Genomic DNA, 15,760 nt, shown 5'->3' with positions numbered 1-15,760 from the left:
GCATGGTTTTAGACTTGTGCCATGGAGTGTGCCTTAAATGCTGTGTTCTCTAGTCTGTAAACCTAGATAAATAGGGGTTCTAATCTCACTGCAGCCAAACTGGTGTGTGTGTGTGTGTGTGTGTGTGTGTGTGTGTGTGTGTGTGTGTGTGTGTGTGTGTGTGTGTGTGCATGTGCGTGTGTGTGTGTCCATAATGAAGACTGTGACTGTGCATTCACTAAATGCAATCTTCGGTATTGACTAGTACCTCTGTCGTATTACATTGGGTTGAAATGGCTAGGCTTAAAATGATCTCTGGGTCAATAGCCTAGTAATCTCCTATGATCCTATAAAAGATATGACATTTAAAATATGAGTACTGTCTTCTTAAGCATGGATGGGTTATGAACTTAAAAATCTAGGGTTAGCCCAGGGTTCTATACTTACGCTCCTTCTATTTGTTCTGCTAACACATATCCATTATAAATAAACTCTAATTCTCTATGAACATGATGTGTTTATCCCAAACTCGGGCAAAACCTCAAAATTCATTCAGACAAAAATGCAAAATGAGTTCTAAAAAGTTTGTACCTGAATTACCACACCAGCAACTCATTTAAGGTTAACACTGAAATGACTGCAGTAATACAGTCCTATACAGGCCAAATACTGACAAGTACCTCTCCCTTATCCAGTGCTGATGCCCTAGAAAGTCTTTGGCTGTGATACTGTCACACCTACACTAAGCACTAGGAAATGTCACAGCTTGGACAATTAATCATATTTTATTTATTTATTTATTTTACATTTGTTGACCGGGCTGGTCTAACTGGATATATTTTCCATTTTCAGTATTGGCCCGGGGAGAAAAGCTCCAAACATAGCACAAAATATAATATACAGATGTATAACAAATAAAGTAGGAGGAAATTAGAATACAAAAAAGGAGTCTAGAAGAAGTACAATATTAAGAAGGATGAGTATAAAGGATTATATAAGTCTTCTTACTACATGATATATGAGGTACTTTAAAGTTCATTGATAGTTTACATAAATACTGGAAGTTATCTTACTAGTACCAGTTTCTGCATACCGAGGGGTACGCAGAGTACGATTGAGTATCCAGAGGCAGTGAGAAGATAAAAGTAGGGAATGGTTGACAATTAGTCAGGGTTACTGCAGGGACATAACCAGTGAGTTTTTAGGTGTCTCTTGAGTTTTTGCTTAAAGAGTGACAGTGAAGGAAGTAGAGTTAGATCTATAGGTAGAAGGTTCCAGTTTTTTCCGGCACTATTGGAGAAAAGGGTGTCACCTGCCAAGTTATTGGACTTACTTATGCTAGCAAGTAGTTTGCTAGAAGAGCATAGGGAATTAAGATTATTATAAGGGGTAATGAGGTTAGCAAGTATAGGAGTATTATTTGGTTGGTAATAGATCTTATGGGCAATGGTGAGTGGGAAAAAATCAGAATGTTAGGAAGTTCAAGCAAGTCTAGCTGCTTTAGATTCAGACAGTGGTGAGTTCGAAATGCGTTGCCAGTGGCAAACCTGGCAATATTGTTGTATGAGCTTGCTAGTTTGAGAATATTATTTTTTTTAGATTAGTGTAAATAGGTGAGGCTTAAAGAAGAGTTGAGATTAAATGAGAGTGGGCAATAGTGGTTCTAGCTAGTACGGAGTTAAGAAGGGTTTGATTCCATATAAGGAGCCCATTTTTCTGTTTACTGTTTGTATGGTGTTATTTATATGGCTATCAAAGTTAAGGTTGTTGTCGATTGTGACTCCTAATAGTTTGGTGGTAGGGTCGGGGACGATAAGGGTGCCATTGTTGGATTTGACAGAGAAGTCTATGGGAGAGGACCTACTGGTAGGTGTAAAGAGTAGGAGCTTGGATTTTTTGGTGTTCAAAAGGAGGCAGCGTTTCAAGAACCAAACTTCTACTGAGTTGAATACTTTTTGAGTTAGTGAGTGTAATTCAGAAATGGAGTTGACAGAACATATAAGCGTGGAATCATCGGCATATTGAATACAGGTGGCTTCAGTGATTGCTACATGAAGGTCATTGATGAATAAAGAAAAAAAGAAGAGGTCCTAAAATGGAGCCCTGAGGGACTCCAAAGGTGACTGACAGGTGGGATGATAATTTATTTTCCCAGAGAACTGCCTGTTGCCTATTGTTGAGGTAGGACTTAAACCATCGTATAGCTAGCATATACTTATAGCAACCACTAGGGAATCCCACAGTGTGGAAATACATGGTATAGTTATAGCAAGCACTAGGAAATGCCACAGTGTGGAAATACATGATATATTTATAGCAAGCACTAGGAAATGCCACAGTGTGGAAATACATGATATATTTATAGCAAACACTAGGAAATGCCACAGTGTGGAAATAAATTAAATAGCCCAGGAATATAATTGGAGATAGTGTTAGCCATTGCTTTGCATGCATTCCCTGGTCTAGGTCTGATCACAATGTATTATTTAGCCACCCCACCCCACCCCGCCTGACTGTGGTTGTGCTATTGACCCTCCCCCTCTAGCCTGTAAGAGTTTTTTTAAACCCTGGGAGCCATCTTTAAATTTCCCTGGTGTTGTGAACTCCCATGTAAGCACGGGAATTTTTGATTACTCTTAACTGTTTTTTGGAAAAAGTAAACCATTATTTTAGCCTTTTTTACTGCTATATCTGACAGTGTAAACATTTACCAAACTGAATATCATCTTATGTTATAGCAATAGTGGCTGGAACTGTGTTTGTTTTCTGTGTACTGCATGCTATTGTCTCACATACTACTACTGCTTTAAGTGCATGTTATCCGTGTCATAAATATTGTTATTTTCTCCTTGCATTTTGTGGCTGGAACTGTTTGTTTATTAAGTAGTGCATGCTATTGTTTCACCTACTACTTCTTTACTTAAGTGCATATTGCACGTGTTTCTAATGCAAACATAGCAAAGGCTATTTGTTAAGAATTACGCTGTGGTAGTGAGAACGGATAACAGAACTGCATACTATATGTCCGTTTTTAGCCTGATTAGCTGCTTGTTTTTAAACTATACTAAAACTCATAAACTCGGAATAGCAACTCATTACTTGTTGTGATAAAATCTGTTAACAAAGCTGCTTACCATATGGCTGCTCTTAGCTTGTCTAGCTACCCGTTCTCCTAAGAACTGCTTCTACAAGGAAAACGTACTTGATAGCTGTTGTCTGACATCTAGATTAAATGTTTAACATCAAATAAGGACACAGCATTGTAAAAAACCTTAACAATTATTACCTGCATCATAGTCTGATTGCAAGTGTAGTCTATAAAGCTAGTGATACATTTTAACTGTTTGTTGACCATTTATGTAACTAAAAAGCATATGCTGTGCTTCGTAGCTGTACGGAGCTCCCGTATTGTCATATATTACATAGTTTAAGTGACAGTGTTATGCCTGCTTGACTGGTGGCTAGTTATTAGTGCTGATAAGGTCTTTCTCATAATAAATGTTTTCTTTCTAGGTAGTCCCCCCTCAAACTACCCTAGTATAAGACACTCCTGACTGAAAGGACTTTACCCTGAAATAAATTACCTGCTACAAGTCTTTGAAGTCCAACCTGCAATTTGAATAAGGTTAATACCATAACATGTACTAGTACCTTAACACTCTACCTATGTACTGTTTCATGCTGCCCTGGGTCTAAAGGCACCTCTAGGCTCCCTCCACATTGTGTAACCTAGCTAGATTTTCCCCAAGGATCTTACCTTTTTAACCTACAAATCTACCCTGCACACAGTAATTTCATCCGGCTCCCCTGCACATAGCCTATAAAATATACCCTGCAGCTCTTAATTAATCTCTGCAAGGGGACAATCTATAGCTTAAAAATAGCCCATAAATTTGGTGTAAAACTAAACCAGTAAAATACAACCAAAAAGATACATTTAGTGTACAAAGAAAAGAAACAAGTAAGCCCAGAGATATAACTGGAGTTAGTGCACTAGGAAATGCCACAGTATGGAAATAAATGAAATACAGTAAACAATAGGAAATACCACAAGATGGGCAATAAAGATTACAGTAAGCACTAGGAAATACCACATCATGCACAATTAATTGTATACTTATAGCAAGCACTAGGAAATACCACAGTGTGGAAATAAATTTAATACTTACAGTAACCATTAGGAAATGCTACAGTGTGGACAATTAATCATATACTTACAGCAAGCACTAGGAAATGCCTCAGTGTGGAAATAAATTATATACTTATAGTAAGCACTGGGAAATTCCACAGGAGGGACCATTAATCATATACTTATAGCAAGCACTAGGAAATGCCACAGTGTGGAAATAAATGAAATATAGTAAGCACTAGGAACTGCCACAGGAGGCCCAATAAAGGTTATAGCAAGCACTAGGAAATGCACAAGCATGGGCAATTAATGTTATAGCAAGCACTAGGAAATGCTGCCATGTGGGCAATTAATCATATACTTAAAGCAAGCACTAGGAAATGCCACAGTGTGGAAATAAATGATATACTTATAGTAAGCACTGGGAAATTCCACAGGAGGGACAATTAATCATATACTTATAGCAAGCACTAGGAAATGCCACAGGGTGTACAATAAATGTTATAGTAAGCACCAATAAATGCCACAAGATGTACAATCAATGTTATAGTCAGCACTAGGAAATGCCACATGGTCGACAATAAAAATACTATACTTATAGCAAGCACTAGAAAATACCACAATGTGTACAATAAATGACATACTTATAGTAAGTACTAGGAAATGCCACAGAGTGGACAATACATGTTATGGTAAGCACTAGGAAACACCACAGCATGAACAATAAATGTTATACCTATAGTAACCCCTAGGAAATACCACAATATGGGCAATAAATATTATAGGAAACACAACAGGGTGGACAATAAATGTTATAGTAAGCACTAGGAAATCCCACAGCATGGACAATAAATTTTATACTTATAGCAAACACAAAGAAATGCCACATAGTGGACAATAAATGTTATAGTAAGCTCTTGGAAAGGCCACAGGGTTTACAATAAATATTATCCTTACAGTAAGCACCAGAAAATGCCGCAGTGTGGACAACAAATCTTACAGTAAGAACTAGAAAATGCCATCATAAGGTGGACAATAAATGTTATAGTTAAAACAAGCACCAGGAAATCTCACAGCATGAACAATAAATGTTATAGTAAACAGTAAGAAATGCCAAAGGATGGATAATAAATGTTATAGAAATAACTAGATAATACCACAGTGGGAACGCTAAATGTTATACTTGCAGTAAACACTAGGAAATGTCACAGAGTGAATAATAACTGTTATACTTATAATAAGCACCAGGAAATGCAACACGGTAGACAAACATTTTATAGTAAGCCCTAGGAAATGCCAAAGGATGGACAATAAATGCCATAATATGCACTAGAAAATGTAACAAGAGGGACAATAAATGTCATAGTTATAGTACACACTAGGAAATGCAACAGGATAAACAATAAGTGTTATACTTACAGTAAGCACTAGGAAATGCGATAGCATGGGCAATAAATGTTATAATAAGCACAAGGAAATGCCACAAGGTAGACAGTAAATGTCACAGTAAGACTAGGAAATGCCACAAGATGGACAGTGAATCAGTGAATGTTATAATAAGTGCTAGGAAATGCCACAGGGCAGATGATTACTGTTATAGTAAACAATAGGAAACAATACAGGGTGGACAACAAATGTTATAGTTATAATATGCATTAGTAAATGCCACAAGGTGGACAATAAATGTTATACTTTAGTATGCACTAGGAAACAACACAGGGTGGACAATAAATTTATAGTAACACTGAGGAATGCCAAAAGATGGGCAATAAATGTTATCCTTATAGTAAACTATAGAAAACACTACAGGGTGGACAATAAATGGTACAGTAATTACTAGGAAATGCCACAAGGTGGACAGTAAATATTACACTTTTAGTAGGCACTATGAAATTCCACAGGGTGGCCAATAAATGTTATATTTATAATAAATACAAGGAAAAAAACATAGGGTGGATTAGTGGCTAAGGCATCTCAGGTGCTGGAAGCCAAGGACAGGTGTGCCTGTCCTGAGTGGAATGAGTGAGTGAGGGCACTGAGAGGAGTGTACAACGGATACATGAAGCAGTTAAATTTCTCAAGTGGAAGCCAGTGAAACACCCACTAACTGTGGCCTGAGGCTGGCTGGAACAGCTTCCAGTGTTAGCTGGTTGAAGAAGTAAGGAATGGTTAAGTGAGGACCATCCATTATATGTCCCACCAGCAGGGTGAGACTGTAAACATGTAAAGATGGGGACAGCAATGGGGAAAACACTCTCACAACAGAAATATGGCACAGACACAGGATACCCGGATCTCCTCAGCAGGCAGGCCTAACCCTTAGTTGGAGATAGTCCAAGGGAGACCTGGTGGGGTAGACTGGCCCAACAATTCAGGAGAAGCACTAGGGCCTGCTAATGGTCAGACATTTTGAGAGAAAAAAAGTGAGGCAAAATAGAAGTGTTAAAGTGATGATATTTTAGTGAGAGGAAATACTCCGTGTAAACATCTGGTTAACTTAGTATCTGGTATTCCTTGAAGGCAAAAGGCCGAGGTACCTGGAGAATAAACGGTTCACCTTTAGGTGGCTTCATTTGTTTTTTTTTTTGTTTTTTTGTATATTACACAATTTTTTGAGTTTACGGTCCATGTTTGTAATATAACTTAGTATCTGTCCTGTGTCATTCTGTGAACTGCGTCCGTGGATACTGTGAATGATAAAGGCATTGGAGAATATTTTAATTTCCTACATGATAGAGTGACCTTGGAATTAGCTATATTCGAGGGAGCAGGTTCACAGACCCATGCATGAGCATTGTTTTTGCATGTACAGATTCAGTACTTGCATTTTTAGTAAACTTATATTTCAGTAAAGTCTTCATGGAAGTAGTATTCTAGAGCAATAATACATGCTTAAAGGCAAAATCCAGTCACTGTCAGTGTGAATGAATCCCTTAGTAATCAACATTTTGGCCAAATTTAAAAAATATGACTACCCCATTGCATTGTACTAACCTTTACTAGAGCTCACCCTCCAACCTCTACTCTTTTCATGCTGATGCACCAGCTTCAGCCTCAGCCTTAGCCTGTACTCTTTTCATGCTGATGCATCAGCCTGTACTCCATTCATGCTGCTGTATCAGCTTCAGCCCCCACATCAGCCTGTACTCCTTCCATGCTGATGCTAAAGTATTTCTGTGTAAACTGTGTAAACTCTTTTAGGTATCTTTGTTCATTTGGCAAAAATGACCAAACTTTGTATGTAAGTGTATAGCTGTTCACTTGCATGTTACTTGTTTCCTGAAAAGTTACTAGATTTTGCTGTCAACAATGAGTTTACAATTGGAAATTCTAAATGGCTCCACCCTGAAGAGCAGATTCATTAAAGCTCTCCTGATATGTAAAAACAGCAGTAAAGGAGCCCGTGGAAGCTGATAACAGATGGTTAAAATTAATTTACTGGCTTTTCACTGCATTGCCTGGATGTCAACAAAGATGTCAGGAAAGAAGAAACCTGGAGAAAGTAAGTGAATATAAACTAGAAAAGGGAAAGAACAAACTCTGGTACTGAAGAGTCTTGTGGCTGTTCAGCAAAAATCAGTTCAGGTTTCAGCTGTGGTACAGAAAATGGCTTCCAGTAATTTAGTGGAAAAAATAAATCAAATCCATTCAGACAAGTTTAAAATACGTAGGAATACATAAAGTCAAGTGACAAAAAGCTGGAAAGAATACAAGCTTGCGAATCAAATGAGGTGATAAAATTGCAGAAGTTGAAATGATGGAAAGACTGAATTTGAGGCTTCTGAAGAACTGTGTCAAAAACAGTATAGTTAGAAAACAGAGTGCACAGAGAAAACTTTAGATTTCTGCTATATTGGAGAAAATTAAATGAATAGACTTCACTAATTTTGTGAAAGTACAAATACGCAACTGGGCTAGTATTCCACATCAGGATTTGTTAATTGAAAGGGCACACCATGTATAAGCTCCAAATCTGGTCATGAGAAAGAAGACATGACCTATAGTAGTAAATGTGCAGTCCTGCCAGCTGAAAGAGCTGCTACTAACAAAACTGCAGCACAATGGAAAAGTATTATCAATCGGGGAAACCAGAGTGTTTTTGGAAAATAATTATTCTCTGAACACCAGCCAGAAGAGAAGCGAGTTTATCCCTGCAATCAAAGGTTGTCAAAAAGCAGGTTTGAAAATCAAGTTGTTATATCGAGCTGTAAAGTAGAAAACAAATGGAAGGATTGTAAAGTGTCATTTCCATAAGATGCAGTTTTCACATATGAACTGTGCCTCTGCAAGAAGTAGCCAAAAAGACTGAAAGTTTGTGGGCTGCATTAAAATGGTGGGAGGACTCTAAAGCATAATTCCCATTAACACCAAGTAAAACGTTCTTTTTCTTAGTAATATGTGTATAATAAATTTCTTAAAGGAAATTGTATGTTTCATTGTAAAATTTCTGTACAGTATGCAAATGTATTTTAAATGTCATTGGGTGGGAATTTTATCAGTGGCTGCTGTTTATGCCAGTGCTTTAAATTAAGTAAGTACTTTGTCTTGACTGTAGTGCATCTGGGGTTTATAATATAAGAAGATAAAGGCAGCCTATAAGCAATATAATGGTGTGGTCTTGGGCTGCTGATGGGACAATGTGAAAGTGTACTGATCATATGTCTGTGTTAAATTATGGTAATTTCCCCTGGTGTTATACCGGTGGAGATGTATATTAATGTTCTTGGTTTTGCTGCCAAAAGGTAGAAAAGTTTTCTTTCTTTTCTGAGCAAACAGACTAGAAAATGGAGAGCATGTAACATGATAGTTTCCCAGCATCTGAGAGGAGTTAATTCATGCATTTGTTGTTTTTTTCTCCAGCACCAAATCCCTTCAGCTGGAAATGGCCTGTTTGCAGGTGTAGCTATTTAATCTGGAAATGACTGACTCAAGAAATTTGAGCATTTGTATGAGGAACCCTATGATTGGTGCTTAATGGGGAAGTGGCACGCCATTCAGTGAAAATAAATGACATCTGGTACACTGAAAGGAACACTTTTGCAAGTAGATGCATTGCAAGCAGCATTCAGCACTATAATTTATATTGTACAGTCTAGTTTATTCATTTAAAAGTAGCCAGTGTGCTTTTTCTTAAGGATAAAAATCAGTTTACATACAAGGGAGGAATGAGATTTAAAAGGTGGAAGGACTTAAATGAGCTATATAATGTTTGACTTAAAAAGATTGTGTAGATTATAAGTGATGTATAATGTTTGCAGCTGGGAGTATGTCAGTATGGTTTGTGATGTAAAATGCTTGCAACTAGGATTATGTTGGCATAGTTTGTTTTCATTTATATAAATGTATGATTCCCTTTGTAGTAAGTGATGGTTTAATAAAGATGTTTATTGTTTAAAAAAGGCAGGAATTAAATAATTTATGTAATGTTGCTTAGGTTATATATGTGAAGGAAAATGTTTGTTAAGTTAATTATAGTGTAGTTACTTTTATATTAATGTAAATTTGCCTATGCCACAAGTGATAATTCAATAACTTTCCTTTATAGAAACTGTATATAGTTTTGTATGTTTTCTCTGTTAAAAGGGATTGTGGGTAAAAATGAACACAGTTTTTTGTTGCTTGAGTATTTTTATTGAAGGAAAGGTTTAGGAAAATAAGATATGAGATAAGACAGAGATGATAAGCTACAAATGCATATAAGATCAGCCTGCCAACCATTAATGTGTACATGTAAGTTGAAAGGTGGAACATATTAAAAATGTCATGTAGAATATGTGATAGCTTCTTATTAGAAATACTGCCTTATCAATAATGCCACAGAATGTAAATGGCATTGTAGGTATTGACAAGAAGCAAAATTTACTGTATTATATTTAAGTGTAGGGTACATATATCAATATTACAGAAAATACACACATGAATAGAAATGAGAATATGAATTTGGCAAAGAAATTATTTCAGAATGGATATACAGCAGAGTTTCAGGGATAAAGGAAAGGAGTGTGATTGATTGTGAGAGAGGTTCTAATAGTGATAAAGGAGAATAAAGTCAATAATGGCAGATTTGTGGTAATAAGGGTTTACTGCCAAAGAAGAAAGATTATACTGACATATATTTATATTCTACCTACAACTACTATTACGGCACTCAAGACAATTATGGAAGAGGTAATTAGCTTTCAGCAGGGAATATGATAATATATGTTCTTGGTTTGTGCTGCAAACAAGGGGTGAGGAGTAGAACTTGATCTGCAATAGTGTAGATATACCCAAACAAAACTGAAACAGCCAACTGAATACGAAAGGACTCTACAAGGGAAAATATAACAAAAGATAATAGTTTTCTGAAACAATATATATGAAAAAATTTAAATGGAATATGTCAACTTACTAGGAGGAACCCAGGCAGAGGTACTTACATATTATTCCCTCAAGTACAGTAGCTTGGCTAGACTGGATACAAATTATATCTCACAAAAGCATGGGTATTTAATTCAAAGATTTGAAATGCATTAATTAACTATTACATATCATGCATCAATAAAGGCTAAGAAATATATAAGTTAATAAACTAAAATGAGACACTGGTACTTCCCTCCTTATTGGTTAAAAAGAGGTAAATTTAAGGAATGGGTAGTAGAAATGATTCAAGGGATTTTCCTCTGAAAGGATAACTAGGGAGTAGTAAAATGCAAATGGTATGTGAAGATATGGTAGCAATATGAAAGACAGATACATGGAAAAGTAGTAATATGATTTATTGAGAGGGGTTATCAGTGTTAAAGAATTCCTGATGAAGGGGAATCTTGCAGAACGAAAATGGGGCAACTGCTGAGTGTTAAAGGGAAAATAAGGGAGTACTTGGATAAGATGCATGAGTTTAGAAAGGTTGTTTTTAAACAAGTATTTTTTGATAACTCCAGAGCATAAAAACTATTAGCATAATGACTTAACGAACAAAAAGTAGAAAGGGTTATTGCCAAACCCAGGAAGCCTAAGACAAGAAAAATAGCCAGAGATCTTATAGCGCCATTACAGATACTTCAGAAATTCTATGAAAATCTGTATAAAGTTGAGGAATGGGAAACCAATAAATGCACAAATGAAAATATTAATTGAAGACTTAACTATGCCAAGGTAAGAGGAAGATGAGGCTTGAGAATGAATAGCTAAGATAGGAGGGGATTAGACAAAAATGGTGATATATATATAATCAATCAATAGGGAAATTTCAACAGATGGGCTTCTGTGGTCATCTGGAGATAGGAGGGATAGAAAACTATAAAGACTTGGAAGATTTGTAACAATAATTTAAAAGGCGGGACATTACCAGCATCTTGGAAAAAAGCTGTGGTGGCTGTACTACCCAAAATGGGTAAAGACCATTCAGAACCAGCTTCATATAGACTGATTTCAATTTGAACCATGATTATAAAGTGTTTATGTACATATTAGTTAAGAGAATAGCTATGAAGCACTCCTTAAAATGGAGAACATTGACATTTGTGCCATAACAGAGACCTGGTTCAAAGCAGCAGAAAGCACCCCTGCACTACTAGGCTATAATTCATTCCACACCATTCCGCCCCAGAACTTGGACTGAAGCTCCAAAAGTGGTGGTGTTTCCATATTCATAAAGGATGCACACACCTCCAGACTGGTAGCTCAACATAATGCATCTGAGATACTTCAGGTGCAGCTAACATTGGGTAAGACAACAATTCAGGTCATAGCCTGCTATAGGTCCCCAACCATGTCCCAGGACTCACACTCCATGTTCCTAAATACCCTGAAGAATATTAAAGTCCAACCTAACACTATCATACTGGGCAACTTCAACGACCTCTCCATTAACTGGGAAAACTACTCATGTACCAATATACCTGCCCAGCATTTCTTGAAATTCATTAATTCCAGTGCCCTGGACCAGCTCATTCTTACTCCCACTAGAGGTAGCAACATCCTTGACCTGGTCATTACTAAAATGGGCGACCATTGCTCTACACCAATAGTCAACTCCTCCCTGGTTAGATCCGACCACAAACTAATCACCTTGGAAATCCACATCCCTCCCACCCCCCACCCCCCCGGCAAAGGTAACCACCATGAAAAACTTCTCCAAAGCTAACTTTGGGCTCTTAAAAACAGAGGTGACTAGCTTCACTGCACCCATGCAAATGGAGATCAGTTGCATGACCGCCGAATCATACACCAATGCACTCTCCGAACACATACACAAATGCATGGATCTCGCCATACCTAATAGAACCAAGATGCTCTCCTCGAAAAAAATGAAGCCAACCTGGTGGTCCCCTGCCATAAACAAACTCTACAACAGAAGGAGGAAACTAATGCGGAATAAGGTGAAGTCCCAAGACCAGAATAACTCCCTTATCAGCCTCAACAAAAAGTTGAGATCCCTCATCAAATCTTCTAAAGCTAGCTATGAAAACAGAATTGCAGCACATAGTAAAGATAACCCAAGGCCTTCTATAGTTATGTAAAGAATCTCCACGGCAATACCCAGATTTGTTCTGAGGTACTGCACAGTGGTAACTCCTATACCAAGCCAACAGATATTGCCAGTATACTGGTCAACAGATTCAGTGCCAACTTTACCTCTCTCCCCCCCCCCTCCCCATGGGACCAGTCACAATAGCAGTAGGCTGCCAGGTCCCCCAGTATTACTGCTGCACAGGTTAAAACAGCACTGTCCAAGGCCAAGAATACAGCTTGTATGGGACCTGATCCCTGGCTGTGTTCTACATGAACTACAGAGTGAACTTGCACCTCACCTGTGTGCCCTGTTCAATCACAGCCTCACCTCAGGCTTTGTCCGTACCAAATGGCACACTGCTGCAGTCATCCTTCTCCACAAAGGAGGAATGACTGCAGACCCTGGTAACTATCACCCCATTAGCCTGATAAGTCTGATATGCAAAGCTATGGACCACATCATCAAGGACCTAATAAACAAGGATATAGGGAATCTCCAAACTCTGGATCCCACACAATTTGGTTTTGTGAAGGGTAGATCATGCCTGCTCAACTTGGTCAACTTCTTTCAGTCAATCTCCAGAGATGTAGATGAAGGCAAGGTGGTTCATACAGCCTACCTTCATCTGGCCAAGGCTAAGGCCTTTGATACCATTGCCCACTCAGGAATCATAGAAAAACTCACTAAGCTAGGCATCAACCCCTATATCACTAGATGGGTTGCTCACAGGTAGAACCCACAGTGTGAAAGTAGCTGACTCCAAGTCAGACTGCCGACCAGTCATGAGTGGAGTCCCACAGAGTTCAGTCCTGGGTCCTCTCCTGTTTGGTATCTACTTCTCTGAAGTCCAGGCCAACACAAGGGGACTGGCTGACAAAGTTTGCAGATGAGTGCAAGTTAGGAGCTATTATTAACTCCCTAAGTGGTGTCGACATCCTACAGAAAGGCCTCACTGAGACCAACGACTGGTGTCAGAACCATGGCCTTAAGCTCAATGCTAAAAAATGTGTCGTCATGCCCTTTGGGAAAAACCTGGTTCTCATGAATTACCACATTGATGGTAGTCCACTGAACACAGAAGGTGTTATAAGAGATCTGGGAACACAGGTTGACAGCAACCTCTCTTTTGACCACCACATTGTCACTGTGGTCAGAACGCCCTCTATATGGCACATCTCATTACTAAGGGTTTTGCATCCAGGAAGAAAGAGGTCATTGTCTCCCTCTACTCTTCCCTCATTAGGCCAATCATTGAGTACAATACCCCATTTGGCATGTATCTCACCAAACACCTGCAGCAACTGGAGAGGCTGCAAACGTACCTCACAAAGAGGATCTTAGGCCATAAATATTTGTCCTATATGGACAGACTAAAAAAACTCCAACTATTCTCTGTTGCATATCGCCTACTTAGAGACGATCTCTGCTTGACTTACAAAGCAATGTCTGACCCAGCTCTGTTAGAAATGCTACATTTAAAGAAATCCCAATCCCTCTACACCACACACTCCAGAGACCTCAACCTCATTACCACAATCAACAGAACATGCTGGAGGGACAGGTTCATAACCCAGAGACTGCCCATGCTATGGAATAGACGTCCTATACATGTCAAGCAGAGCACCTCACTACCCCTCTTCAAGAGAAATCTTGATGAGTAGATGGGAAATAGAAAATTCACCACAGGGATCACTCCAGTGGCTTTACTCGACAGAGGCACTGGGAACTAAGGTCGGGTAGCACAATGCCAATGTGGCTAGGCTTCTAAAGGCTCTAGGGCCATTACCCTAGTACACACTTATGAACCTATGGTGTTCACAAAACTGACAAATATCAATTAATGTGGTTTTCTGGAGGGAAGGCAAAAACTTGGCAACACCAATAAAGCAAAGACAATCTATAGGGAAGTGGAGTGTAACACAATGATTCTATTAGTGGTTCTTGATGCAGAGAATGCATTTCATAGAGTCAGCTGGGATTTTATTATTAGGATAACAGTAACATTGCACTCCCTGACAGAATAATGGGGTTAAGTAGGAAGATATATGTGTTTCAACAGAGAACCCAACCAGGGATATCCTGTTTCCCCTTTGTTACTTATTTCATACTTAGAAACTTTGGCAAAGAAAATAAGTGACTCAGAAATTCAAGGTTGTATAACTGGTATAGAAATCAGGAAAAAAAATAATCTTATATGAAGATGACATTATTTTGCACTTCATAAAGCCAGTACAGGACAGTTCATTGTTATAGAACATTCTCAGACACTTTCCATTTTTTTCAGGATATAAAGTAAATGAGGATAAAACCCAAAGGCTATAGCAGTAAACGCTGTTCCCACATATGAATTTGTTCAGCAATACCCATATTTATGGGGACATGATAAGTTGAAGTATTTAGTTGTATGTATTAAAATCATTCTATTATGGCAGTTAAGGATATGTCGGAAGATACTAAACAAAAGATAAAGATAAAAATATCCATGTGGTCCACGCTGATCAGTCCTGCCATAGGCTGCTGGCTCGCCCGCTGCTTGTGTATACAACCCTACCCACTACAGTCCAGGAAACCACCCCTAAAGGACATGCATTATGGGACATTACTATAACCTTCTAAAGAGCTTCCAAACTATAGCCCCCTCAGGATATAATATAAAGTCTGCTCGTGTATTCAGCCCTACCCACTATGGTCCAGGAAACCACCCCTAAAGGACATCCATTACAGGACACTACTATAACCTTCTAAGGAGCTTCCAAACTATAGCCCCCTCAGGATACAATATAAAGTGTATGTACTGCAATCTTTTACTAGTGTTCACTACCGTGTTGCCTGTGCTTTTCCCCATGCTTGCCAAGCAGCCTACATCTGTCCTTAACTCCCTTACCCCCCTTAGCTATCTTTTATATATTTTTACCACTAGGTGGCACTGCTCACCCACTTACTAAGTAAGATCTCTTAGATCAATTTTCTTTCTCTCTCAAGCTATCCCCCACTCACTTATCATACTTACCCCACTAGCCTGCTTTGACTTGAGCTTTATTTCACCACCTTACTCCCCTCATCCTAGTTTTCCACTGCTGTTCCTGTACTTCATCCACAAGCATGTGTTTCTGTTTCAGCTGACTGATTTGTTTCAACCAGCCACATTCTCTTTA

General features: G+C 38.4%; 1 protein-coding gene across 1 annotated transcript in view; it reads left to right on the top strand.

Moving 5' to 3' along the window:
* Positions 1 to 15,760, top strand: part of LOC122812228 (intercellular adhesion molecule 5-like) — a 469,151-nt gene that overhangs the window by 318,746 nt on the left and 134,645 nt on the right. The gene's annotated exons all lie outside the window — the stretch shown is intronic.

Source organism: Protopterus annectens, chromosome 9.part0, assembly GCF_019279795.1.
Source record: "Protopterus annectens isolate FY-2018-M chromosome 9.part0, PAN1.0, whole genome shotgun sequence".
Lineage (NCBI taxonomy): Eukaryota > Metazoa > Chordata > Ceratodontiformes > Protopteridae > Protopterus > Protopterus annectens.
The sequence above is the reverse complement of the archived record's forward strand: the minus strand, read 5'-3'. Positions and strand labels throughout refer to the sequence as shown.